Raw genomic sequence first — 27914 nt, forward strand, 5'->3', positions numbered from 1 at the left:
TCAATCGTGATCGACACTCGCTAAACACGAAGGTCGTGAAGGTCGGCCGATGTGTCAGAAAAAATTAAGTCGAGCGTGAATGGATAATGCAAGATCGCCATGTTATATACCGCGAAATAGAGGCATCTTTGGGCATTTCTTCCACCAACTAAGATCTGATATTGGATGAATACCTATCCGCAAAAATTGTGTTTTCTCGTTAGATCCAGCAAAATAGGTCAATCGTTCAAAAAAGGCTCTTGTGGATTGTGTAAAAGAAATTGTAAATAAATACGATCGCGGTGTTTAAAATGACGTTTGTAAGATCGTCACAGACGACGAATCTTGGATATATGTATGTGTATTAGCGCGAAACAAAACAGCAATCGACCGTGGGAGTTGGTCACGGAAGAAGCACTTCGAAGCAAATGGCCTCATGTTTCTGCTGAGTGGTACACTACAATTTATTTGCATGAAGTCTCCTGAGAAATTCGAAAAACTGGTGCATCATGACAATGCGAGCTCTCACAAATCGATTCAAACCAGAGCCTTTTTGAGCGGACAAAATCGGCCGTACAACCCTGAATCCCGCACCTTAAGAGACAAAGACGTGGTCTACGATTTTAGTAGCCAGAAGATACGTTTAAAACCCATGTTTTGGAGGTGTCTCAATCGGAGTAGAAGAAAATTCTTAAACAAAATATTTGCGTTTTCAATGTTAGGTCAAAAAGTTATCAAGCAGTCCTCGTATTGATAGTTTTTGGTGTAGAAGTTTTGTGACCACTGGGAACTTCAAATGACAAATTACAGCTAGTTCGGCTATGAATTGTAGCTAAAACCCTCAAAATACCGAATATCGAGAGGTCAAACTTGGCTTGCCCATGGCAAAAGACACTCGGGTCCAAAAATATAGTGTTCTAGCTTAATTAGTGTCGACGCTAGAGAGTTTACAATAGATAGACGGACCCACACGGCTATATCCACTTGGAATTTTATCCGGATACACAGTGCCGATCACTTGAATAGAACCCCCTACCAAAATTTTTTCAACCTCTATTTTTTCCTATTTATTCAAGATATGAAGTGTTGAAGTATTTTGTATTCAAATCCGATTTATATAAGAATTACACAACGAAAGCAAAAAAAGTCGAAAATTCAAGTAAAAAATTGGACCATTTGAATAGAACCCCCTTTTAAACTTCGGTATACAGAAAGATTTTATTAGAATATCGATGCATATTCACTCTATATTCAAAACTATGTACTTTCAATAATTTATTGGGCGTCAATGTCTTTTACACAAAATGTGCACGACAAATTACAAAGGAGTTCTAAATCAGGCATTTCCAGTAGTGAAAAGCATTTTCGGATATCCGGAGTGGTAATTTCATCACGATTTTATAAACTTTTGTACACTTCGAATCATGAAAAGAGAAGAAATGCGGATATCCTGAAGGGGCCGCCATATTCTAGAGTGGTAAATATTCTCAAAAATGTATGGAATTGGCTTATGCGTAAAATTTACGACTCTATTAGACAGTACGCTTCCAAAAATTAACTTCTTGAAGGAATAAGAGCAAGCCTTGTCAGGCATTACACTTGATTATAAAAATAATCCTTGCCAAAGCAGGATATATGTGTGTATTCTTAATCAGGAGGGATATACTTATAATACTGAAAGTACTTCGTTTTCAATATAGAGTGAATATGCATCGATATTCTAATGCAATCTCTCTATATACCGAAGTTCAAAAGGGGGTTTACTTGAATTTCTGACTTTATTTTGCTTTCGTTGTATAATTCTTATACAAATCGGATTTGTGAATGACTAGGTTAACTCCAAACACATCAAAAAAATTTAGAAAAACTTCAACACTTCATATCTTGTATAAATCGGAAAAAAATGGAGGTTGGAAAAAAATTTGTCGGGGTTTCATTAAAGTGAGCGGCAGTGTATGTATATATACTTTATAGGGTCGCTAGTGATTATTTCAATGCGTTGCAAGCGTAAAAACCGAACTACTATACCCTGCTACCCAATAAAAAATTTCAAAAATAGTAGACTCTTGCAGGTTCTGGAAGAGATCATATGTAAGGTTATTCCCCTGTGTCTGTATGTCGATTCAAAAACGAAGGCGATAGAAACCGACCAAACTCCTCTTTGTTTTTAAAGATTATTATTTCGTATTGAACTTATACGCCAACGTTAAACTGAGGGGATTTGCCACTGCCGAAAATGTTGATGTTCTGGTCTGGGATTGAATAACTGTGGCACCCGAAAACAATTTTGTTAAATACTGAAATTAAAATTATTTGAGTTTTCCGATTTTTGAAAAATGGCAGAAATGTCAAAACAACTGTATGAAATATCAAAACCATTGTATTAGCTAATTAGAAGCCAGCAATAATTATGCTAAAATTCTATTCGTCCAAGTTTGTCGCATAAAAAGTTTTAAAAAGAATAAAATAAAAATAAGAAAAATAACAAACGGTAAAAATAAATTAATAAAAACATTAAGTTTCCTTTCTCTTGAAACGCATGATTTTGATTATCTCAACAATAATAAGAAAAGATATGCTCTTTCAATCTAGAAAAAAATGTATTTATTTACCTAATTATTTGGTCTATCCTAATTTAACCATTATTCAATTTATCATTTAAGTTAATTTTCCTTTGTTTTTCTTTTAGTCATATTTCACAATTTAACAATAAATATGAACAGTTTCGTTAACATTTTGTTTTGATTAATCGTATGTCTGTATGTTTGTATTTTGTATATGCTTATGTACTTATGCATGTAGGTATGTATGTATGTAGGTTCTTATTGCTATTATTAACATGAGCATTAACACATTTCCAATATGGTATAATAGTTTTGTAGCATTTGTTGTTGGTATTTATTTTAATTTATTTGATTTTCAAAACAATTAATATGAATTTTTGTATCCTTTGTTATTTATAAATATTTACAGCGCTATAGTTTCATTGTTATTCTTATTTTATTAATATTTATTTAAATTAGTGTGCTTAAATTCCGTTTTGTACATACATACAGTTTTGTAGTTTTGTTGTATTTCCTTATGTTTTAAACATTTTGATTTGGTAGTTGTTGTTGTTGCTGTTTTATTTGTAGTTGGATTAGTTTTCGTCTTTGACAACGAAAGAGGGAATTTGTATTTTGTTGCAGTTATTGGGCAGGGGGAGGGGGGGAAGAAAAAGTCCTTTTCAGTTGTGGTCCTTTGGAGGTATCTACAATAAACATGTAAATAAAAATATATATAAATAGATTTGTTTTTAATTAATATAAATAGACATTAATATACCCAAAAAATAATAAACAATTAAGAAGGGCGTTATAGTCCGTTTATATTATAGATTTTTGCAGGGTTAACCTTCTTAATGAGGATTTGTTTGAAATATAAGCAATGGAATTGACATTTGAAACCCAGTGGGTTTGTTATATCCGGTTATATATAAACGTACTATTAAGTTTGACTGAGTCGATTTGATTTTGATTTGATTTTTATTGTGTCATTTATTAAATCCATTTCATTCTTACAAAGAATAATATTGGCTTATTTTTAAATCAATAAATATAATGGTTGGGATTATAGAAAAATCTCTTAAGCCTAAAATACATCGGGTTGTATAACAACTATTGTATTGTTATAATAGTACAGTAGATTTGCAACTTGTGCATCTTTGCACACTCTCCACCTTGAGTTGTATTTAAGTGATATGAAAAGTACTAAGCTCTTGGCTTAAGGCTTATTTCTAGGAGAAGTGGAATATACTAAGTGCAGCATATCAGTTGCTACTACAAGATTTAATTCGAATTAGACATCGTCGATATTTTCTACCCATTCAAAATCATGTTACGTAAAATCTGGAGGTAACTTCATATTGGGTAATACCAAAATCTGAACCTTTATTGATGCGTGGAGGTTTTCTACTCATTTAGAATCCGAAACATCAAGTTATCAAGTGGCTATATAACAAAGTGGCTATAATTAGAAAAATCCTTTAAAAGACTTCACATCTGAGAATCCGCTGTACTATATTGGAGCGACATCGGTGGGAAATAACGATTATATGTGGACCTATGTACGTATGCTTACAATTTATGTGGATACGTTTGTTAACGATGTTGTTTTCATTAAATCAAGCTCGAGGTCATTTGTTATTAATAATTTTTATTTATTTTCGATATTTCGCAATTTCTTGAATTGCATCTTCAGGAATTATGATCTACAACAAAGGTAACAAATATAAAAAAATATATAAAAAAACATGAATATCACAGTAGTTTAATAAGCTATAACAAGAAAAAACATACTAACAGTTCGCAATAATCACGTAAAAATAAAAAAAACACAAGCATTTACTTAAAGCTAGGGTAGCATCACTACCATCGTCTTCTAATGTAAATATTGCACTGACTATTTATTTGAATATTGCGATCTCCTTATGTTCTTAGCTTTGCTAATTAAACCTCTGTAACAAAGAGCACTGTTGTCGACGTCGCTTTTGAAGTTCATACGCCTTGTTGTTAGTACATTGAGAATATGTAACATATCCATCGTGTATCGTTTTTGGTAGTGAGATTCGTTTCCTACTACTGTCGCTCTCTCAAAATTGGGTTGGTGGTTATGTTGTGCACAGTGGGTCACTAGTGCGGTTTTGGGTTTTTCGTGATGATGTCGTAATTTTAGATCTGACTTGTGTGCTGAGATTCTCGTTTTTAGTTTATTTTTTGTTGTACCAATGTATTGTTGTTGACATGTTTCTTTGTCATTACCTCCACATGGTATTTGGTATACAACATTAGATTTTTCCATGTTGTCTATTCTTTTTTTGGTTTTTGTGAATAGATTGCTCAGTGTATTGTAATATTTGTGTGCTATAGTATACTTGTTATTGTCATAAATATTAGAATTGGCAACTCTTTCAGATATGTTTGGTAAATATACAATGGATTTGTATATTTTTTTGGTTTTTTCCTCTATATTTGGTTCATTTGGTGTTCTTTGTGTATATTCTTTTATAAGATTGTTTATTAAATTTCCTGGGAAACTATTTTTATGTAGAATATTCTTGATTTTGAGTATGTTTTCTTGGTGGAATTCCTCATCGCTTATTGTGAGTACTCTATATATAAGATTTTTGGCAGTGTTTATAATTATTCTTTTCGGATGTTTCGATAAGAAATTAATGATCCTGCCAGACACTGTAGGTTTCATGTACCAATTCATTTTAAGTTCTTTGTTGATCCTTATAACCATTGTATCCATATAAGGAAGTCTGTTGTCGTTTTCCATTTCGATAGTAAATTTAATGTTCTTATGATAACTGTTAAAAGATTGCAGTGTTTCTTCAATTGCACTTTCCTTTATAACTACAAATAGATCGTCTACATATTTGGATAAAAAACCGGTTTGGTTGTCAATTTGTTAATACAGGTATCCAGTAGCTTCTCCATAACGATGTCAGCTATAACTGGAGAAGCTGGAGATCCCATTGGTAGGCCACGTTTTTGTTTGTAGATTTTGTTCTCATACTTAAAATAGCGATTCTCTTTAATGCAGAAACTTAGAATACGTACAAATAAGTTCTTATGTATATTTGTGCATTCTTTCAGTTCTTCCCACCGGCTTTCAATTATATCAATTGCAAGGTCTACTGGAATGCTAGGAAAAAGCGATACAACGTCAAAAGATACTAGTTTTTTGTCATGTTTAATTGTCAAGTTTTTCAGTTTATTCCTAAATTGCACAGAGTCCTTAATGTTATATTTCGAATTTTCCGTTAAGTTTTTCAATATGTTGACTATGTATTTGCACATTTCCCTGGATGGTGAGTCAATGGAGGAGCATATTGGCCTTAATGGGTACCCTTCTTTATGAATTTTTGGTAGACCGTAGATTCTAGGAGCATTTGCAACGTCAGTTTTTAAGCTTTTCCTCTCAATTGCTGTGATATAACCATTTTTAAATAGTTCCTCGACTAATTCATTGTTTTTCTTTTGTAACGTGGTAGTGGGATCCTTGTTCATCCTCTGGTATGTCATAATGTCGCCGACCAAGTTCATCATTCTCTCCTTATATTCATTATTGTCCATCGCTACCGTTACATTTCCTTTGTCGGAATTCAAAATTATTATGTCTTTATTCGATTTCATCAATGTTTTCGTTTGCGCCACTGTGCGTATTATAAATGCATCTTTGCTAGTCTTCTTTAATTTGTTGATGTGATTTTCGACCATTGTTGTAAAGATGGTTCTCGCGTCTTCTTGTTTTTCTCTATCTTCATTTGTGTGTATTATTTCTTCTCCGTCGGTAATGTATTTAAATTGCAAATTAGACTTATTTTGGTCGAAAATGTAGCTAAAATCTTATGAGTAGATAAAGGTAGGTGAGGTAACACCAAAATGTGGACATATGACGCCAACTTTTAGTAGAGACATTTCCTAACCGCTAGGAGCCTTAAATGAAGAATCACTATTATTATTGTATAAAAAATACACAGAAAAAAACAAAATTATGATTTTTTACTAATTCTGTTCATCATTTTTTTTTTCAATAATAAATAAACGCGCCTCTTTTAAAGTGAATGGACACCTTGTACAAACTTCTATTTTTTTTCACAAGTATGAACGATTTTCTAAAATACAAAATTAAATTTTCTAGTTTCCCCTACTTCCCCCATTATTTGCTCTCTGACAAATACTGACAAATTTCTGTAGCCCAAAAGTAGTTTAAATACTAAATTGCAGTCATTTCTGTAGAACAAGGCAGCTAAAACCATGAAAATATCGAAAATTGGAAGTTAGCGTTCTGTATCAAAAATTGACCATGTACACAGAATGTGCAGTTTCTTATATCCATCCGAAAGCCAATATTTTTTTCAAAAATATGTATGATTTTCATGAGATGCAAAATCACTTTCCTATTTTTTCCTACATTCCCATTATTTGCTCTCATATTTCCTCTCTTGTTTGGCAAATTCTCTCAACTTTGTTCTCTTTTTCTTTGGAATGGTCTCATCGTTTTAACATCACATTGCACTGTATCAACAAATCACAAAACAACAACCTGACTGAAATACATCTCGCTTTACTTTGTTTTTTTTTTTTTTTGTTTTTCAAAATAGTCTTTACGCTAAACTACCACTGTCACAGCAACTAACAAACCAAATACGTACATCACGTTTGTTGTCTACAAAACAGCGTGGTTGTACGATATAGTTCGCATGCATAATTTTATAATTTTTATACCCTCCACCATAGTATGGAGGGTATATTAAGTTTGTCATTCCGTTTGTAACACATCGAACTAATCATTTGGGACCCTATAAAGTATATATATTCTTGATCAGGATAAAATTCTAAGACGATCTAGCCATGTCCGTCTGTCCGTCTGTCCGTCTGTTGTAATCACTCTAGCGTCCGCAATAATTGAGATAGAGTGCTGAAATGCACCCGAGGGTCTTTTTTCCATAGGCAGGTCAAGTTCGAAGATGGGCTATATCGGTCCACTCTTTGGTATAGCCCCCATATAACGGCACCTCCGGATTTGAGGTATTTTGACGTTCTTCGCCACATTTGTAGACTATAATTTAGCACTTAGGGTTCCTAGTGATCATCAAACTTATATCCCAGAGGATATGGGCATAGGTCCATGTTTTGGTATAGTCCCCATATAATGGTACCTCCCGATTTTCGGTATTTTGAAAATTTTAACCACAATTTTTAACCGAACTATCTGCCATTTGACATTTGAGGTTCTCAGTGATCATGAAACATCTCCATACAACATCGTCAACATAGGTCCATGTTTTGGTATAGCCAGCCCCCATATATCGGTACCTCCCGATTTTCGGTATTTTGAGAATTTTAGCTACAATTTTTAACCGAACTAGCTGTAATTTGCCATTTGAGGTTCCCAGTGGTCATGAAATATCTCCACCAAACATCGTCAACATAGGTCCATGTTTTGGTATAGCCCCCATATAACGGTACCTTCCGATTTTCGGTATTTTGAGAATTTTAGCCACAATTTGTAACCGAACTATCAGCAATTTGACATTTGAGGTTCTCAGTGGTAATGAAATATCTCCACCAAACATCGTCAACATAAGTCCATGTTTTGGTATAGCCCCCATATAACGGTACCTCCCGATTTTCGGTATTTTGAGAATTATAGCTACAATTTTTAACCAAACTAGCTGTAATTTGCTATTTCAGGTTCTCAGTGGTCATGAAACATCTCCACCAAACATCGTCAACATAGGTCCATGTTTTGGTATAGCCCCCATATAACGGTACCTCCCGATTTTCGGTATTTTGATAATTTTAGCTACAGTTTTTAACCGAAATAGCTGTAATTTGACATCTGAAGTTCTCAGTGGTCATAAAACATCTCCAACGATTTTCGGGAATTTTCAGTGGTCACGAAATTTCTTCACTAAAATTCGTCAACATGGGTCCATTTTTGAGGGTCTACATTGTTTTGATGAAACTATCCTCAATTTGACTCTTGAAGTTCCCTGCAGCTATAAAACTTTTCCACCAAAAAAAATTAAAGAAAGGTTGACTCTTTGATATAGCCCCGTAGGTGGTACCTTTCACCTAGCTGAACACATTTTTTGTAGATTCGATTAGATAACACTGTGCAACAAAATGGGGCTGAAAGTCTGGGGCACGGAAAATTCCTCTTGGGGAAGAAAGGCCTTGGTGAGTATATTATGAACCCCGAAGGACAGATCCGCCGTGAGTCGAACTTCCGCGTTATGGCGTGATGAAATTTTTGTTAGAGACCCTGTGGGCCATCAGGAATTAGCGTTATATCTTTGTTCACTGTTGCTTAAGTGCTCTACAAAAACAACAAACAAAGATATAATGCTAATTCATGATGGATTACAGGGTCTCTTGCAAAGACTTCATCACGCCATAACGCGGAAGTTCGACTCACGGCGCATCTGTCCTTCGGGGTTTTTAATATACACACACCAAGGGCTTTCATCTCCAAAAGGAATTATCTCTGCCCCAACATTTGTGTTCACAGTGTAATTTAAGCAATAGTGGGAGGCAGTAGGAGTCTATCCATTGTCGAAAAGTTGTTCCACCTAACATTTTGAAAGGACCCTAATTATTCCATTTTAATTAAGACAATTTGATGGTGGAGGGTATAAAAAGTTCGGCCCGGCCGAACTTAACGACTTTTTACTTGTTATATCTTCCTCCATAATAGGGAGGGTATAATTAAATTTGTAATTCCGTTTTTAACAGATCGAAATATTCATCGGAGACCCTATAAAGTATAGATATTCTTGATCAGGGTAAAATTCTAAGTCGTCCGTCCGTCGTCTGTTGAAGATAGAGCTTTGTAATTTGGTATAGAAGTTTGTCGGTCTAGGTCCACGCCTTCATATAGCACCCATAGAACGGCACCTCTCGATTTTCGGTATTTTGAAGGTTTTTGCCTCAATATTCCTCCGAAATGGTTGAAATTTGGTATTAAGTCTTCATTCGGGGTATAAAACTTTCCATATGAATTTTGTCGGTATAGGCTCACGCTCATATAGCCCCCATAAAACGCTACCTCCCAATTTACGGTATTTCGAAGGTTGTGGCCTCAATATAATACTGAAACGGCTGAATTTTGGTATTTAGTCTTCATTTGGGGTATAAAACTTTTCATATGAAATTTGTCGGTATAGGTCCACACCTTCATATAGCCCCCATAGAACGTACCTCCCGATTTTCGGTGTTTTGAAGGTTGTGGCCTCAATATTCCTCAGAAATTGCTGAAATTTGGTATTTGGTCTTCGTTGGGGGTATAAAACAATCCACCAGAAACTTGTCGGTACAGGTTCACGCCTTAGTATAGGTACCTCCCGATTTTCGCAATTCTGAAGGTTGTGTGAAAGTGTGTTATTTAGACTTCCATGCGATTATAAAATATTCCAGAAGAGAATTGTCAGTATAGGTCCGCGGGTTCCTATATCCCCCATAGAAGCGTATCTTTTGATTTTCGGTTTTACCGAAATATCGGAAATTTGGTATTTAGTCTTCTTTGAGTCTAAAAACATTTCGCAAGAAATTTGTAGGTATAGATCGACGTTTTGGTATAGTCCCCACGGAACGGTACCTCCCGAATTTCGGTACTTTAAAGGTTAGCCACATTATTTTACCGAACTTGCTGAATTTTGGTGTTTAGTCTTCTTCATAAACGAAAAGAAACTAACTGTTCCATTTTACTTCAATACAACTAGTGGTGGAGGGTATAACAAGTTCGGCCTGGCCGAACTTAACTTAATATTAGATATATTATATGGCCAAATTACCTATAATTAGCCAAATATGCATATTGGAATATATTAAAATCAGACCCGATTTTTATAAATTTTTGTAAGATTCATTTTTTAGCCACAACAACGAACTGGTAAAATTTATTCATCGATTGGACCTTAAGTGCAGCCTTAAGAGAATTTTCGTGAAAATTCACTTTTGGTCTCATACAAATGAATATGGAAACAAAGATCGCTCAGGTAGCACGGGTTAACCTTAACTGATCGCCATACAATGTTTTATACCCTAGGATATACACTTTCATACGAGAAAAATGTGCCTCATCGAAATAATGATTTTAGACCCCAAGTATGTTTGGACGAAATCCGTTTCAGACCATTTGGAATCGATTTAGCCATGTCATGCCGTCTGTCTGTCTGGTTGAAACGATAACTCCCGAATGGATCAAGCGATACGGTCCAAAAGGTGACCTTCGTAATATTTTGTCTTATATCGGGCCACCTCTTCGCGTACCTCCCGCACAATATTTTGAAAATGTGCTCTATAAGGCCTCCTCTCGAATCGTTTTTCAGGGGCAAGTTCATACTTCCCTAGAAAATGGCCCGAAATATGTAACAGAACCTACGGTCACCATGTGTGGCTGGTGCAACTTTCGCCTTAATTTCACTCTTTTCGGTACCTTCTCCACAAAAGTTCAAAAATATTTTCTAACATGGTACGCGCAATACTCACAAACGAAGCAACCGCGTTGGCCCAAACTTTAGATCTCGTACTATTTTGTCCAAATTTAGTTAAATTTCGGTCCACTATTTAGCTTGGTACCATGCTTCCTGACATAATGGTCCCAAAGCTCTAACTTATACGGTGACCAATTGAAATGACTGATAGGCGCGATATCTATAGAGAGGAAGGACTCCCAAAATAAGACCCACTTCCAAAATGGACTATGTCGGGCAATTCATTCCGATACCTTCTCTGCAACACTATTAAGCTTTAATTCAAATCCATAGAAGGGCCACAAAATTATGAAAACTCGCCCAAATACATATTTTTGGGGAAACAGATTTTGGTTGTGTATACATTAGGTTTATGTCTTATCGACATTTTTTCTCAAAAATGATTTCCTGTAGTGAGAATAAATGAACTTTTGCCTATTAATGCCTAAAATAACATTCATGCCATTTTATTATAAAAAACGTTCCGCACAAACAATTTAAAATTTTGTTTCAAAAAATTCTATGAAATGAAGAAAAAATGTTGCTCAAAAAATATTTCCTGTTGCACCAATGAATGGTCTTTGTCTATTAATTACTAAAATAACGTTTATTCCATTTAAATGTTAAAAAGGTCCGGCACAAACCACTTTTAATTTTTATGATATATGAAATAAAGTTATATTGAATATAAAATGATATATATGTTATATTAAGATGATAAAATTAGTGAGAAACAAACGGTTATGTCATTTTGGTTATGCCGTGTGCCCGTATACCTTGCTTTCAGTTAAATATCTGCTTACAGTGACTTCAAAAAATTATCAAACGTTCTGAAAAATAAAAACTTTAAAAGCTTTTTGTGCGGAAGCTTTTTTTATCGAATCACTTATAACTAAGATTTTATGCAATCTTAGGTAAAAACTCATCAAAATATCATAAAGGGATACGTGGTTGTAAAAAAGTCATAGCCCTTGTATACATACATATCTCTGTCGGCAAAACCGACTGATTCTTTTTTACTTGTTAAATTACAAATTGTTCTATAAATCTCACATTAATAACGGAATTATTGAATTCGGTAGAAGAAACTTTTTCCATAAGCATATTCTTGGCAAATATCCGACAGAATTTTATGGAAATACACACATACAAATCTGCATCGATGGTGTGACGTAGTGGATATAAATGACAATTTCAACCATTAGGATATTTAATGCATTCATTATCATCGTCATCATCCATTTATTCATCAGCGTTCGACAATCATCATTCGTGGTTCACAGAAGGGAATGTATTGTGGATTCTAGATTGTCACTTTCTTGCGTCATTTGCTTTTAAACAGCTACATTTATAGTAGCCACATTTTGCATAACAATATTTTCTGTGCCATTATCGCCGTCCCGCTATTTAATTTTATTTTTATCGCTAAATGGGTTTTTATGGAAAAAGTGTTGAATGGAGGGAGGACAGTGAATTTGTTATTTAAAGTTGTTACTGATATGATATATGGTTCACGAAAAATTACACTATGCGACACGAAAATTATTAACTATATTCTGACACCGCAACGTGATAGAAGACCAAAAATAAGAAGACACCTGTCCCGGCATTTTTCCCTATCACTTCAACTTTCGCGGTTATGGGCCCCCAAAGACCTTGATGTCCAAAGGGATAATATTGTCAGGCTTTTATTTATTTATTGTTGAATACCTACGCAACAAGACATAAAAATCCTATAATTACAGTGCAGGATTATTTAAGGAATACAATATCCAAACTTACAGTATCCAAATTTAGGCGTACAAAAATTATAAAAAATGTAATTACAAATATAAATATGAAAGATTATTTCAAATTTAGAGAAATAAAAGATTAAAAAAAAATAAAACATTTTAGAAATATTTAATCATGATAAAAGACTGAAAATGCGTTTTTTAAAGAGGAAAGCGTTGCTGATGTTTTGAATGTCGTATGGAAGAGTATTCCAAAGACGTATCGCAAAGATGTAGAAATGCAAATCAGATACTAAGCTCTGCCGTATGAATACTAAGCTAAACCGCTATGAATTTGGATTCACTCGTTGAAGCAAAGTTGTAGCCCTCATCTTAAAGAATAATAATTGCGAACACATAAAATCTATACAACCTCATCTTCAAGGTGAAAATCGTCAGGCTCAACAAGCAAAACAACTCCTCTTTTCTCGGCTTCCGCTCCATAGACACTAAACCGTTCAAAATTCAAAAAAAAAAAAAAAAAAAAAAAAAAAACAAAAAAAAAAACAATCAACCGCAATAATATAGCAAAGACATCAGCAAAGCCCCTTTTGGGACATACGAACTGTCTATGAATAGTTCTTAAAGGCCAAAATAGCAAAACAGTCCGATTCTGGTCCACAGATACCGAACCGCCCAAAAATTAAGGATACAGTCAACTACAAAAATGTACCTAAGATTTTAATAAGCAACTTTCTAGAACACATGAACATGCTTGACCGGTTTGATATCTGTAGACCAAAATCAGAGAAAAAATCAGAATATGGTTAATAAATCATGACTCAAAAAATTACACACAGTGTTATAAAAAATTAACTTGAAAATTAAAATGAACTCGGTAATTTTGTATTTATATATTTGTATCTTCATTTTCAGCCTAAAATCGCTGACACTTAGGGTTCTCAATGAGAACTTCTCATATAGCGGTACCACCCAATTTCTGGAAGTTTGAAGTTTTTATCTACATTTTCGGCATACATAAACATACATACATATGTATGTAGCGGCTGTAATACAGTGCTCACCTTTAGTTGTTGTTTCTCAATACATTTCCTGTGCGGCAGTAATATCGATTTTGTAAATTTCACCTCCGTTACAAAGAGTCCTAACACTCCAGTTGCAGATACGCAGTTCATGGTCTTTACAAAATTTGGGCGGGGTCGTCATCTCCAGATGGTGTTAAAGACAGTTAGCAACGCAAACATGTTCGTTCCTCTATGATTTTAGTTATTAGGTTCTGGTTCCTCTGTATCCAGACTCAAAAATTCTACAACCTAGACTGGCTGCTTATGTTTTGTATTCGTAACCATGGTAGCGGCAGTATATCCTGGAATTTCTGCTCTGAACTCTTTTGCTCCATAAAGAGCATAATAGAAGAGCCCCGAACCATGGATCTGTTCGGTATCCATATTCACATCCATCACATGCCAACATTGGAGTATTCAATGGATGTAGGAAACGGGGGCACTTCTGAGGCTATTCTGCCCTTAAGCGCCTCCAGAACTACTGCGATAAGAGATACGTTGCTGATTGCTACGCCAAATCATCTCTCATTGTGCTAATATGAATCGGGGTGAACTCATTGATATGAGAGAAGTCTCCCTTGTTCTTTTTGGGATGTTTGTGGAACAATTATTATTATTTATGGAGCACACCGACAGTGATAGAGCGAAGAGGATTGTGATATGCCGTATAAGAGCTCTCTCAGCCTGGTAGGTACCACAATTTACGATGAGTGTTGGCGCGCAAGAAATCTCAATGAACCCGGAGTTGAGTGTGGGAAAAATGTCCTTATTTTCTCGTTAGCTATTTATATTGTAGCAGAATCCTGGAAATTTCTCAGGTTGGTCCCGCTACTATATACCGGTAAGGATGCCATCAGACGTAAATCGTGCAGGCCGATTTCTCTCCGCTTGGCAGTAACGAAGATCATAGAGGCACTGCTCCTTCCCATGATGAGAAGCAGTTTTCCACTTGCCCAACATCAGTATGGATTCAGGAAATAAACCGTACCACGACAGCATTACACGGAATATCAACATATATCAGTCGAAGACTGAACCATAAGAGCCGTGTGACGGAATAGCCATATTGGTTCTTGACATATCGAAGGCCTTCGGTACCGTCAACCATGCCAAACTGTTCGAGGATATAAAGAAGACTGAACTAGAACAGGCCAATCTGTACAAAACGTTGGATAATCAACTATATTGTGGAATTCAGAAAAAGAAAGTCAAGGCCCGTAGTGTGAAACAGGGAGTTCCCCAAGGCGGGATGACATCTCCGGAACTATTTAAACTCTACATTTCTGAAATTCTACACCCACCAGACATCATAGAAAAAGTAATGTATGCGGATGATTGTACGATCTAGGAGTCAGGTCCAGCCGTAGATGACATAAGTGATAGGATAAACATCTACATAGCTGTCTTAGTGCAATTCTTCCATCTGAGGAATATGATTGGTCGATGGTTTCCTGATTCCGACCACTAACTACACCAAGGAATTGGATGTTACTTTTGATAGTATATTTAACTCGTCCGGCAAGCCACGGTTATTTGCGACAAAATCAGAAGTAGGCCCAAGGTCTTCAAGTCGCTGGCCCGCAGCAGCACTTGTGGTGCTGATAAAGAAAACTTGTTGACATCTTACAAAGCAATAGGCCGGTATGTGGTAAGCTATGCTGCGTCAGCATGATATGTAAATGTTAGTGCTACGCAGTGGAAAAATATTCAAACCATGCCAGAATGCTTTCCTTAGAACAGAGAGGCTATCAGGCTATCAGTCAGGCTCGACTACACCTTTTTCAGACTACACCTCTGGTCTAAAGGTACAAATGAGACCTAGATCAACGAGGCTATCAGTCATGCTTGACTGCACCTTTTTCAGAGTAATTCGAATCATTTTAGTTTTAATTCGAAAATTCCATATGTAATTCGTAATATTTTATTTGTAATTCGATAATTCCATTTGTAATTCGAAACATTTCAATTGCAATTCGAATTATTCCATTTGTAATCGAATTTATCCATTTGTAATTCGAATTATTCCATTTGTAATTCGAATAATTTCATTTGTAATTCGAATTATTCTTTTTGTAATTATTTTATTGGTAATTCGAATTATTCCATTTCATTTGTAATTCGAAATTTTTTGTTTCAAATTTCAAATGGAATAATTCGAATTACAAATAGAATAATACGAATTTCAAATGGAATAATTCGAATTACAAATGGAATAATTTGAATTGCAAATGAAATAATTCGAATTACAAAGAGAATAATTCGAATTGCAAATATAATAATTCGAATTACAAATGGAATTATCGAATACCAATAAAATTGTTTCGAATTACAAATAGAATAATCGAATTACAATTAAAATGTTACAAATTACAACTGGAATGTTTCGAATTACATCTGAAAAAGTGTAGCATTCACACAGATGCATTTGCGTAGGCTATCCATCGCAGCAGAAGAACGACAGCTGCCAAGGTAAACACGATGCAGCCGCCTCAATTCGTATTAAGCCCGAATTAATGGCATGCCCATGTGGATATGGGACCGGATTACACTCTGTACTTGTTTATTTGCCCAGCTTACCTCACTCACCTGTCTCCTTACTCTTTACGGACGCACCCAGTTCAGCTTGAATAATTTTCGAATCTGGACACAGAGAAAGCAGATCCTTGCTACAATAAGCACGGTGCTCTTGAACCAACATTAAATGAAAGGAGCTTACACCTGGGAAATTTTTGCGGATTCTAAAACTACAATGTTCATAGCTGAGAAAAATCAAAAAAAAACCAAAAAAAAAAGAATCGCCGGAGCGCTTTTTTAAATAAGTCGCGGTCAACGTACACATTTTTAGGCTTTTTTAGGTTTTCACGATTTTGCTGGGAAACCGCAAGCCCTATCAAAATGGAACTAAAGAAAATGTTGTATCAGTGAAAATTCTCTACAAGATTGACCTCTATGCTATTTTCGTAGGTTTTACCGTTTTTAAGATATAGAAGTTCAAATTGGGATAGTGCGCTGACTGTATCGTCTCCTTATACAATTTTCCAACTTAAACTTATATATCTCAAAAATGGTACAACCTAGAAAAAAATTACAAAAGCCAATCTTGTAGAGAATTTTCAAATCCCCATTTCTCTAGCCCCATTTCGATAAGACTTGCTGTTTTCAAGCAAAATCGTGAAAACCTAACAAAAAATATAAAAATGTGACCTGAACTTCTATATCTCAAAAATGGTTAAACCTGTGAAAATATCATATGGTTCAATCTTGTAGAGAATTTTCATAGCTACAATTTTTTCTTTAATCTCGATAGGATTTGCGGTTTCCAAGCAAAATCGTGAAAACCTAAAAATGTCAACTTTGTTTTTGGAATTTTTCATTTTTGTATTTTTAGTTATACACATGTATATATTTTTTCTTTTACTTATCTAAGATTTATTAAAGCTATGTAAGATTTATTACGCTAGGAAGTCTCAAAGTTCCAATCATTGAGCAAAAAATAGAGTCGGACTGCAATCTTTGGTATTATAAAAGTTTCATTGTCTGCTCTAGAGAGCCCTGCTCTACAAGTCGATTTGTAGATCCCTACATTTCCAAAATGTTCGTAAAATAAAATTCATGAAATAGTAATTTGCAGTTAGAGTCCATGTCGAAATCTGTACTGGTGATGGGAACTGAAAAACCTTTTGTAAGATGAATCAATCAATCAGTTGCAACAGCTGGACGGCCGAATGTCAAGTATCTCAATAAAGTTCTCAACATGTCGCTAGCCAAACACATCGTTCCCGAAGTCTGGAAAATATACCAGCTACTGAAGCCTCGCAAGGATGCCAGCAAAGGTGAATCGTGCAGACCAATTTCGCTTCAGTCGCCCGTAACAAAGACCCCAGCATCAAAAATAACTGTCTAGTTGCCGATCAATAACATGAGATTCGCAAGCAGCACAACAACGGCGCTACACGCCACTCTACACATATTAGTCGAAGACTCAATCAAAGTAAGCCGTGCAATAGAAGAATGATAATAGTGATAGTAACCCTTTGAGAATGTCAAGCACTCCACGCTGTTTGAGTTCATCGAGCAGACTACGCTCCGACCAAGTTTGAAACGTTGGATATTAAATTATATGTTTGGACGCCTGTCGTGCGTAGAATTTAGGATCAAGATGTCCGAAGAGATATTGCAGGAACTGTCTAACCTATAACGTATTCGGATGATTGTACGATCTTGGTGTCAGGTGCCTTCCCTCATAAAATTTGTGAATGGCTGAACTCATTATACCCTCAGCCTTTAGGCTAAGGAGGGTATATACTAGAGTTGTGTCGTTCATGAACGAACCGGTTCAAAGGAACGATTCCGTGAAAAGAACGAACGGATCCGTATCCAGCTCATTCTTTTATATCGTTCATTTAGATCCCCGATGGACGAGTCATTGCGGCTTACAAAGCAAAACCACCACCATTAGCATACACACAAGCAAGCAAAAAAAAAAAACAAATGCATTGTTTTTGCAGTCAATCTCTAAACAAACGCTGCGTTAGCGCAAGCAGCACAAATTTCCACACAAAACAAACAATGATTCAGGTAGCTACTCTCGCTCAGTAACAGCACATCTCGGTCATATCTTTCTTTTGCATCATTCGTTCATCTGGTTCTTCATATCAAAACCACCACCACTACGTTCAGAAACAAAACCACCCCCATTAGCACACAATGTGTCATTCGTGAACGAACATTTTCAAAAGAACGATTCGGTGAAATAAACGACGGAGTCATATGCAGCAGAGAACGAACGACTTCAAAAGAAAATAACACAGTCAAATGTATTGTTGAACGAAAAAGAGCCAACGAACGAACTAAACGACCCGGATCTTTTTGGTGAACGGAATGAAAAAGATCGATCCGCTTAATGAACGAGATTGCCCAACACTAGTATATACTCTTTGATACGATGAAAATGTGCCTCATCGAAATAATGGTTTTAGACCCCAAGTATGTTTGGACGAAATGTGTTTCAGACAATTTGGAGTCGATCTAGCCATGTCCGTCCGTCTGTCTGTCTGTCCTGCTGGCTGGAGCGCACGATAACTCTTGAACGGATGAACCGATTCGGTTCAAATTTTGGCTTCCGTTCCCAAACTTCGTTTAAGTTCGAAGATGAGCTACATCGGTCCACTCCTTCCGGTATCTCCCCCACAAAAGTTCGAAAATGTTCGGAAAGTTTGTGCGCACGATAACTCTTGAAGGGAGAGACCGATTTGGTCCATACTTTGTATAGCGTAAACTTTTTACCAGAGTAATATGAGGTTCCAATATGGTCTCAATAGGTCCACTCCTTCGGGTACTTCCCACACAAAATTTCAGAAAAGTTCAGTTAAGGGCCATCTCTCGAATCGCTTTGATTTTTGTTTTAGCAACTGGTATTCACTGTCCTCCATACGACGGTACAAGTTTCATTAGGGGCAAGTCCATACTTCCTTAGAAAATAGCATGAAAGTTGCAAAAAACCCATCTGACACCGTGTGAGTTGGTTGGAGCGCAAGATAACTCTCGATCGGATCTGCCGATTCGGTCCAAAACATGGCCTTAGTAATATTTTGTCCAAACAAAGTTTAAGTTTGAAGATAAGCCATATCGGTCCACTCCTTCAGGTACCTCCCCGACAAAAGATCAAAAATGCTCGGAAAAATTGTTCGTACGATCAGGTTCAAATATGGACTATATTTGTCCACTCCATCCGGTACCTCCCACACAAACTTTCGGATAAGTTCACTTTAAGACCTAATATCGAATCACTTTGATTTTTTGTTGAAGCAACTTGCATTCGCTGCCTTAATTACGAAGGTAAAAGTTTTTTAGGGGCTGGTCCATACTGCTTGAGCAAACAGCCCAAAGAGTGTAAAAACCCCCTATGGCACCATATGTTATGGCTGTAGATCCACTTCCATAACGGTCAATGTCGATCCATTCCTTTTAGTATCCCCTCCGCAAAACTTTTGATATATATAATTCTAATTAACATTTTTGTCGGTTCAAACCCACAAAAATTTTAAAACCCCCTAAATACATACGTATTTTGAGAAAAAATTGTTTCAATATACACAGGCTGAGGGTATATCTCTGTCGGCAAAGCCGACTGATACATTTCTACTTGTTTTTGTCTGATCTTACCACCCTTTTCCACGCGAGGAATATACAATTATCAGCCTAGGCGGCAGAGAAGAGAGTTGAGTTGTCATGGTCGATGAGAGCAGAACCAGGATCAACAAGCCTATCAAGCAGGTTTAAGAAGTATTCACATGAATGCAGTCGCAGAATCAATAAACAACTATCTATCGTCTGCATGCGGTCCTCGGAGAATCTCAGCTGAGGAGCGTCCGCTGTCAGGACAATGCCGAGTATTTTTGGCTCAATACGCTCGGGATGGTGCTGCCGTCTAAATTTCTATAGGGCAAGGTTTCATGACACAAAAGATCTGCTCAGCATCAAATCTACTAACAAACTTCAATATGTAGCCATATTCATTAAGCAGAAAAATGAACATATAAACTACTGCAATTATAATAAAATTATAGTTTTTTCATAAATTGCTTTGAATAAATAAAAAAGCCATGAAAATCATATTTCAATACAGCATTTTCCGAACAAGACGTGAAAAATTCATGCCAAAGGTTTGGTGACATGCCTAAAGGGGTATTCTTCAATTCTTTCTTTGAGCTCAGGTCTAAATTTTCCGTGGTTTGACCAGAAATCAAGAAAGAACACAAAAAAAACTTGTAGACTTCAACTCATTTTTACCCATTTTTTAATATTACCACCAACACAGCTTCCACATAAATTATTTGTTATGTTTAATTTTATGCGACCCCGGCTAAAACACTTCAGTTAATATAAATATATTCATATTGATTGTTTTTAAGTCTGGAGTGTTCATATTGTATAAAATATATTGACAGTTCGCGACTTATTCAATGGTGAACCTCAACTTCAACGATTGTAAAACATTTTTGAATATTACCATACATATTGTTACGAATGTAACTGATAGGTTTAAGTTAGTTTAGTTTAATTTCCGTTAATTTAAAATTTTGAATTGTAACGTAAAGTCTTAATTACGCAGTTACTTTATTTAAGCAACAACAACTACCATGTAGAACTCTCTTCATTATTCTAGATGTGACTTTACCTTTTATTAAAGTGCTTTTATTTGTCTTGCCATAATCATGTAATTATCGTTTAGTCTCTACTTCTTGTATTTCGTGTATTTGTATGTTGTTGTTGTAATTACGTCATTACTGTGCTGGTCTACTTGTATGTATGTGAGTATGGTTGTTCGCTTAGTGCGAATGTGCGTCTGTGTGTTCGCTGCACAGATTCGAGAAGTTGCCAGATTACTGGATAATTCTAGACCAAGGAGATTTTGGATATAAATAGCGGTAGGAACGGCAACATGAGTAGTTGTGTTTTAAGCGTTGAACTGAACAGATCGGTTAAATAAGAGCTGCGTGCTAACTAGAGACTTGCTGTGTGCTTTGTAATTAAAGTCGGTTCTGAATAAGTGTAATAAAGTAAATAAAGCATTGTAGAAACGTAATCTAAAACGAACCCTGTTTTATTTGGTAATAATCGTATCGGGGAATAAAACAACGTCTACACGGAGATTAGTTAAATCTAATTCCGTAACAATATATAACATCAAATAACCGACGATAATATCATAAAGATCAATATTGTAGAGAATTTTCACTGCTAAAACGTTTTCCTTGATTCCATTTCGATAGGACTTGCGCTTTCCCATCAAAATCGTGAAAATCTAAAGCGCTCGAACATTGTAGTTTCAGAATCCGCAAAAACTTCCCAGGTGTAACCTCCTTTCATTTAAAGTTGGTTCAAGAGCACCGTGCACCGTGCACCGTGGAGTATAGTAAAACGTGGCGAGTCCTGTGTTTGTATGTTTAATCTATGTTCTATTGTCAAATAATGACGAGCTACACTTTTATCTCCCAACTTTCCGTAAAAACGCCCATGGCTAATCGCAATCGCCGTGGTTAGAAAAAAACATTTGCCAATTCGTGTTGAATAACTGCAAGCATTTGCCGCTATCACCACATCTATGTTCTGCAACATTGAATCATTCAATGGAAATGAATTGAATTCGATTGGCTGCTAATGATTATCGTCGGAAAGTAGCATAGAATTATGAAGCGTTTCACATTTGCATGTCTTCACTATTTTCCACAAAAAAAAAACATTCGTTTGGATTCTTCGATGAATGAATGAACGAATGGCGTTAGGAGAGCTCATTATAAATTCAAATACCGTTAATGGTTTCATGAGATGAGATTTGGTTTTAATACAACCTGCGAGACCAACAACGCTCACAATACGAGTATACCGCAATTGTAAACGATGCTATAGCATCGACCGAGGGGGAAGGTTAGTTTTTGTGCGAAGAAAAAAACCAAGGGAAATGCTGAATGTGGAAATGTCGTTGTTGGTTCGTTGTGCGTCTGTGAATACTTTGGAAAATCTTTGCAAGCCATACAAGTTATTAAAGGTATGCCAACTATTATTACGGTGTGCAGCTATTCCCTTATCTTTTTCTTTTTCCTTTCATTGTGAAATGCCTAAAGAAAAGCAGACAGACAATTTGAAATGGTGTGAAACTTGAAATGAATAATGGCGTGAGCGAGCGTATTAAATCTAAAAGGCGACTTCAAGTGGTAGGTTTTTGCAGTTATTTCATTAAGTGTGACAATGGCAACCATAACTATGTCATTGCCAGGTATTTAGGTCCACATAACCACAATAAATTCCACCAATGTCGCCATTGTGAACTTTTTCATTGCCATGAAATACCGAAACCCGAAACCAACGTTTGTAAGAATGCAAATCTGTGATTTCCTTGTGACTCTGTCTGTGTGTTGTGTCTGTCTGTTTCCTAGTTCTGCAAGTAATTTGAATAAGGTATTTCAAGTGGTTATTACGGTGGTTTTGGCAGAGAAATTTATCAAGGTTTACATTTGTGGTGTGTACAGTGGAGTAGGCAAGGCGTTATAGGAGAGTGGAAGAATAAGTCATGGAATAATCTATAGATGTTGAATATTTAAAATTAGGCTACGGGTGGTAAGGAAGAAATGGGAGATAGGGGAGAAAAAATAAATTTTCCCTAAAAACCAGAAACTAAAAACCAGAAAGACGCTTTGGGGAGTTGTCAGTTTTCTACCAGACACTTTCTTAACTGCGGGGCTATTTCGAAGGAATGTCACATGAGGCAAAGTGATTAGAATGAAACAGGAGAAGTAAACCTATGAAGTCCCGAGAGTGGGCGCGGAATATTGGATTACTTATTTCAGACTTGCCGCATGTAATAACAACAGGTATGTTACATACGTTGTTGTAGCACCTACCTAGTCTATGGAAACAAATAAAGGTGATCTATATTGCAGCTGGGTAGGGAACTTGACCAACTAAAGCATAAACTCGAGATATGATTGGAGAATGGTGGACCCAAATCGTGGGTACACCTTATAACAAGTGGTTTTGTCTAGGGCTGTGATAAGCTCAGTAGCTGCCAGGGTCGACCTAAGGACCCACAAACCTTAAGTACAAAAACACGAGTGTTTACAATTTCAATATTTATTATAAAACTTTTGGTGTTGGATATACGAACAATATGTGTGAGGAATATGGATGAGATGTGTGTTTTGATAACCAGTGGCAATCGGGTTGTTGTAATCGGCTCGATGGTGATCGGGTTTTAGATGTGGGTTCGATGGTAGTCGGGTTGTTGTTGTTGTCTACTCGATGGTAATCGTAAATGTTTGCGTCGGCTCTGATGTATTCAGATGCTGTCGGCTATTCGGGTGACTATCAACTCGGATGTCGTCGGGTGTGTGGCTCGGCTCTGTGGTGTTCGGGTTGCTGTAGGCTTGTTGACAATCATCGGGTATGTGGATCGCTGTTGGGTTGCTGTCGGCCGCCGTCGGGTTTGTGACTCGGCTCTGTAGTATTCGGGTTGCTGTCGGCTCGTTGGCAATCTTCGGGTATGTGGCTCAGTAGTATTCGGGTTTCTGTCGGCAGTCGTCGGGTGTGTGACTCGGCTCTGTGGTATTCGGGTTGCTGTCGGCAGTCGTTGGGTATGTGACTCGGCTTGGGTAGCTGTGGTGGAAAACATCGGTTAATGGGAGCTGGCTAAGATCATGGACCTGACTATGAGTATGGAGCTAGCTATGAGCTTGAGCTGACTGAGAGCTTGCTATGAGCTGGATCGAATCGTGGCTGACTAGTATGGTAGACTGCGGACAAGCCACACGTCTATTCGTATTTTGTTCGGCTGGTGATCGTCAACTTCGGTAAATAAAACCAGAATACATATTCGGGTATTTATACGGAGAGAATGAGAATTATTGTGCAGCAGTGATTGTAGTTAATTACACCGAAGTTAAATCTGTCCACTATGCCAACTGTGCAGTTGTAGTTGATGGAAATGAATGTAGGAGTATATGAAACGGTCACGTTACAACCAGCGGTTCTGTGGGGAGTTGGATTCTAAACCGCATTCTATGACCCATAGAGCAGCTGAGGTGTAAGATAAGATTGTCCTCAACCCCCTACCAAGGGGGAATGAAGCCCATATAGTGAATCTTCGCATTGGTAACTGCGGAACACACTTGAAGGCTCTGCCGAGAGCTACCACTTTCTAAGACCCCTGGTGGTCTGTCTGCACAACTGCATTAGAGTGAATGCTATCAAAGCCTTCATGATAGGCTCTTTGATATAGAGATTTTCGCTTTGTACCTCTCTGTCTATATCATGAAGATATCCCTTGATATGTCTGGGTGGGTTAAGTCTGTCCACAAGATTGTGGCGGGTATGCTCACGGCGGTAATACTCAAGCAGGTACTGCATCGACAATTATCTTGTTGTTTTGTAGCACTGGTAAAAACCTCGTCTCCCAAGGAATATGGTTTACTGAACTACAGCAACCACCCTATAGCAGTCCTAAATAGGTTAGAAAGGTAGAGGTTAAACAATTCCAGAGGTTTGACCCCGCTAAGGTGAAAACAAACGGCCACCGGATTTGTAATAGGGATGCTTCTACTTGTTGTGTTAGTGCATAGGAAAAATCTTCTTCTCCTCATCACCCCGTTTAGGGGAGAACAAACGACCACAGATATTATTCAAAGTTTCAAACAAGGCTTAAGAGAAGTTTATTTCCACGAATAGCTTGACATGATTGAGGATCTGAAGCCATCATGACTGTCTGATCGCACGGCCTGTTCTGGTTCATCCCTGGACTGATATGCGTGGATATGGCGTGTACTGCTACAAGACAGCTACTAAATCGTGAGTAGTGCCTCTAGAATTGGCGATAATACGGAAATCGTCCTGTACGATTCGACGTCACCTAAGCATTATCATCTAGATTTCGTGTGTCCACAACAGTTTGGATGATGTTGCGCTTCGAATGAGACCTCCTCGGCTGAGAGAGTTCTAATGCGGCGTAGCACATTCCTCTTCGCTATATAACTCTCGGGTACTCTACAAATTACTGAACTGTGTGCGTCCATAAAGAATCAGGTGACAGGTGAGACATGTGATGAGTGAGGTAAGCTGGGCAATTAAACAAGTACAGAGTGTAATCCGGTACCAAATCCACATGGACATGCCATTAATCGGGCTTAATACGAATTGAGGTGGCTGCATCGAGTTTACCTTGGCAGCAGTCGTTCTTCTGGTGCGATGGATAGCGGGTGGTCTCCGAGTACGACTTTCACGTTGCATCTTTGAACTGCCTACGCAAATGCATCTGTGTGAATGCTAGTCAAGCCTAACTGATAACCTCGTTGATCTAGAGGTCCTCATTTGTAACTTTAGACCTCTCTAAAGCCTGTCCACTAAATTGTGGTAGGAATACTCTCGGCGATAACGTCAAGCAGGTACTGCATCGACAACATTCTGTTGTGCGAATGCACCAGTAAATTCTTCGGCTCCTCATGAAGTTGGTCCACTGGTCCACTAACATTTTCATACCATGCTGGCGCCGCATAGCTTACCACAAACCGGCCTATTGCTTTGTAGGAGATCAACAAGGTTTTTTTGTCAGCACCGCAAGTGCTGCTGAGGGCCTGCGACTTGAAGACCTTGTGCCTACCTTTGATGTTGTCACAAATAACTGTGGCTTGCGCTAATGAGTTAAACATGCTATCAAAAGTAGTTAGTGATCGGAATCAGGACTCCATCGACCAATGTTGGGGGCCTCATTTCGGCCGTTCATATGGCAACAGAGAGGCAATATCTTTTGGGGCGGATGTTTTCATATTCCTCAGATGGAAGAACTACATTAAGACAGCTATGTAGATGTTTAACGTATCACTTATGTCATCTACGGGTGGACATTAGAGTTATGCCAAAAGAACTATGTTGAACTATCTGAATCACTTCGCAGTTCCAATGGCACACATTTTTTCTTTTAAAAACTGCGTATACTTAATATTACACGTTACATTTTATGATGTTACTCATACGTTTTGGAACTAGTACAAGGAACTAGATTACCCAACTCTTTCGGACCTGACTCCAAGATCGCACAATCATCCGCATACATTACTTTTTCTATGACGTCTGGTGGGTGAGGAATTTCAGAAAGGTAGAGGTTAAACAGTTCCAGAGAAGTCATCCCGCCTTGGGTAACTCCCTGTTTCACTCTACGGGCCTTGAACTTCTTTTTCTGAATTCCACAATATAGTTCATTATCCAACGTTTTGAATGGCTTGGCCTGTTCTAGTTCGGTCTTCTCTATATCATCGAACAATTTGGCATGGTTGACGGTATCGAAGGCCTTCGATATGGCAAGAACCAACATGACTATTCCGTCGCACCTCTCTTATTGATCAGTCTTCGACTGATATATGTGGATATTGTGTGTAATGCTGTCGTGGTACGGTTAATTTCCTGAATCCATACTGATGTTGGGCAACTAAGAAACTGTTTCTCATCATGAGAAGGAACAGTGTCTCTATGATCTTCGTTACTGGCAACAGGAGCGAAATCGGTCTGCACGATTTACCTCTGCTGGCATCCTTGCCGGGCTTCAGTAGCGGGACCACAATGAGAACTTTCCAGGATTCTGGTACAATATAGATAGCTAACGACAAATTGAGGACATTTGTCCAACACTCAACTCCGGGTGCATCCCATCGGGGTGCTAAATGAATTACCGGTTAAAATAACACGGGCATCTCTTCGGTTCTGTCACGCCGTTGAAAGTAACAGCCGTTCTATCATCCTTCTTTTGCGAATACGAAAGTGCCTTAACCATTGCCCATAATTTACTTAAACCTGTTCCAACCCAGAAAAATTTGAAGGAAGGGGTTCCATGCGATGGCGTGATTTCATGGCATCTTTTGCATTAGTTCAAACGAAGTCGTGAAAGATCCGATCTTTTCATTAGCATTTGAACCAATGGAAAGGAAATCGTGAAAGATCCGATATTTTCATCAGCATTTGAACCCATGCAAAGGAAGTCGTGAAAGATCCGATCTTTTCATCAGCATTTGCACCCATTCCATCGATCTAATAGAGATGAATTTTGTGTTGTTATTGACAATAGGCTTGATGTTGTCGGAAACTCGTAATCACAACCAACGTTGTGAAAACTCTCGTCGCAATGTTAATGTCATTGCAAAGGGTTGGTGAAAATGACATGCCAAAGCATTGGTGAAAATTACATGTCAAAGCATTGGTGTAAATGGCATGCTTTGGATCCAAAAATGAATAGCATTTTGCACCCATGATTGAATGGCATCTTTGGCATCGAACATTTTGCGGGGAATGTAGCAATGCTTTAGGCGGTCTAGCCACTTTTTCCGCTTATGCTAGCCTACATGCCTGTTGACTTCAAGAGTAAATTCCCTAGCTCTTTTCCTAATCCCGTCGCATCTGCTCGGAAATTTGTTTTAATTTCTGGTATTCGACCAGAAGGTATGTGGAGAATTCTCTCAACTATCCGAGGATCTAAGGAATCGGCAGCTTTCTGAAGTGGTAAATTCTCCGAATCCATGTTAACAAAGGCGCTAATAGGAAGATGGTCTGAGCCAAAGCAAAATGAGCCGT

The 27914-nt window shown here is 37.3% G+C and overlaps 1 protein-coding gene across 5 annotated transcripts in view; it reads right to left on the reverse strand.

Annotated features, from left to right (window-relative positions):
* Nucleotides 1-2928: 2928 nt before the first annotated feature.
* 5-HT1A (5-hydroxytryptamine (serotonin) receptor 1A) overlaps nt 2929-27914 on the reverse strand; it is an 891027-nt gene continuing 866041 nt past the window's right edge. For all 5 annotated transcript variants that reach the window (XM_073988641.1, XM_073988640.1, XM_073988644.1 and 2 more), the window contains one exon: nt 2929-3229. The gene's annotated coding sequence lies outside the window, so the exon portion shown is untranslated. The remainder of the gene's footprint in view (nt 3230-27914) is intronic.

Source organism: Musca autumnalis, unplaced genomic scaffold, assembly GCF_047663935.1.
Source record: "Musca autumnalis isolate F117 unplaced genomic scaffold, ASM4766393v1 scaffold_5, whole genome shotgun sequence".
NCBI lineage: Eukaryota > Metazoa > Arthropoda > Insecta > Diptera > Muscidae > Musca > Musca autumnalis.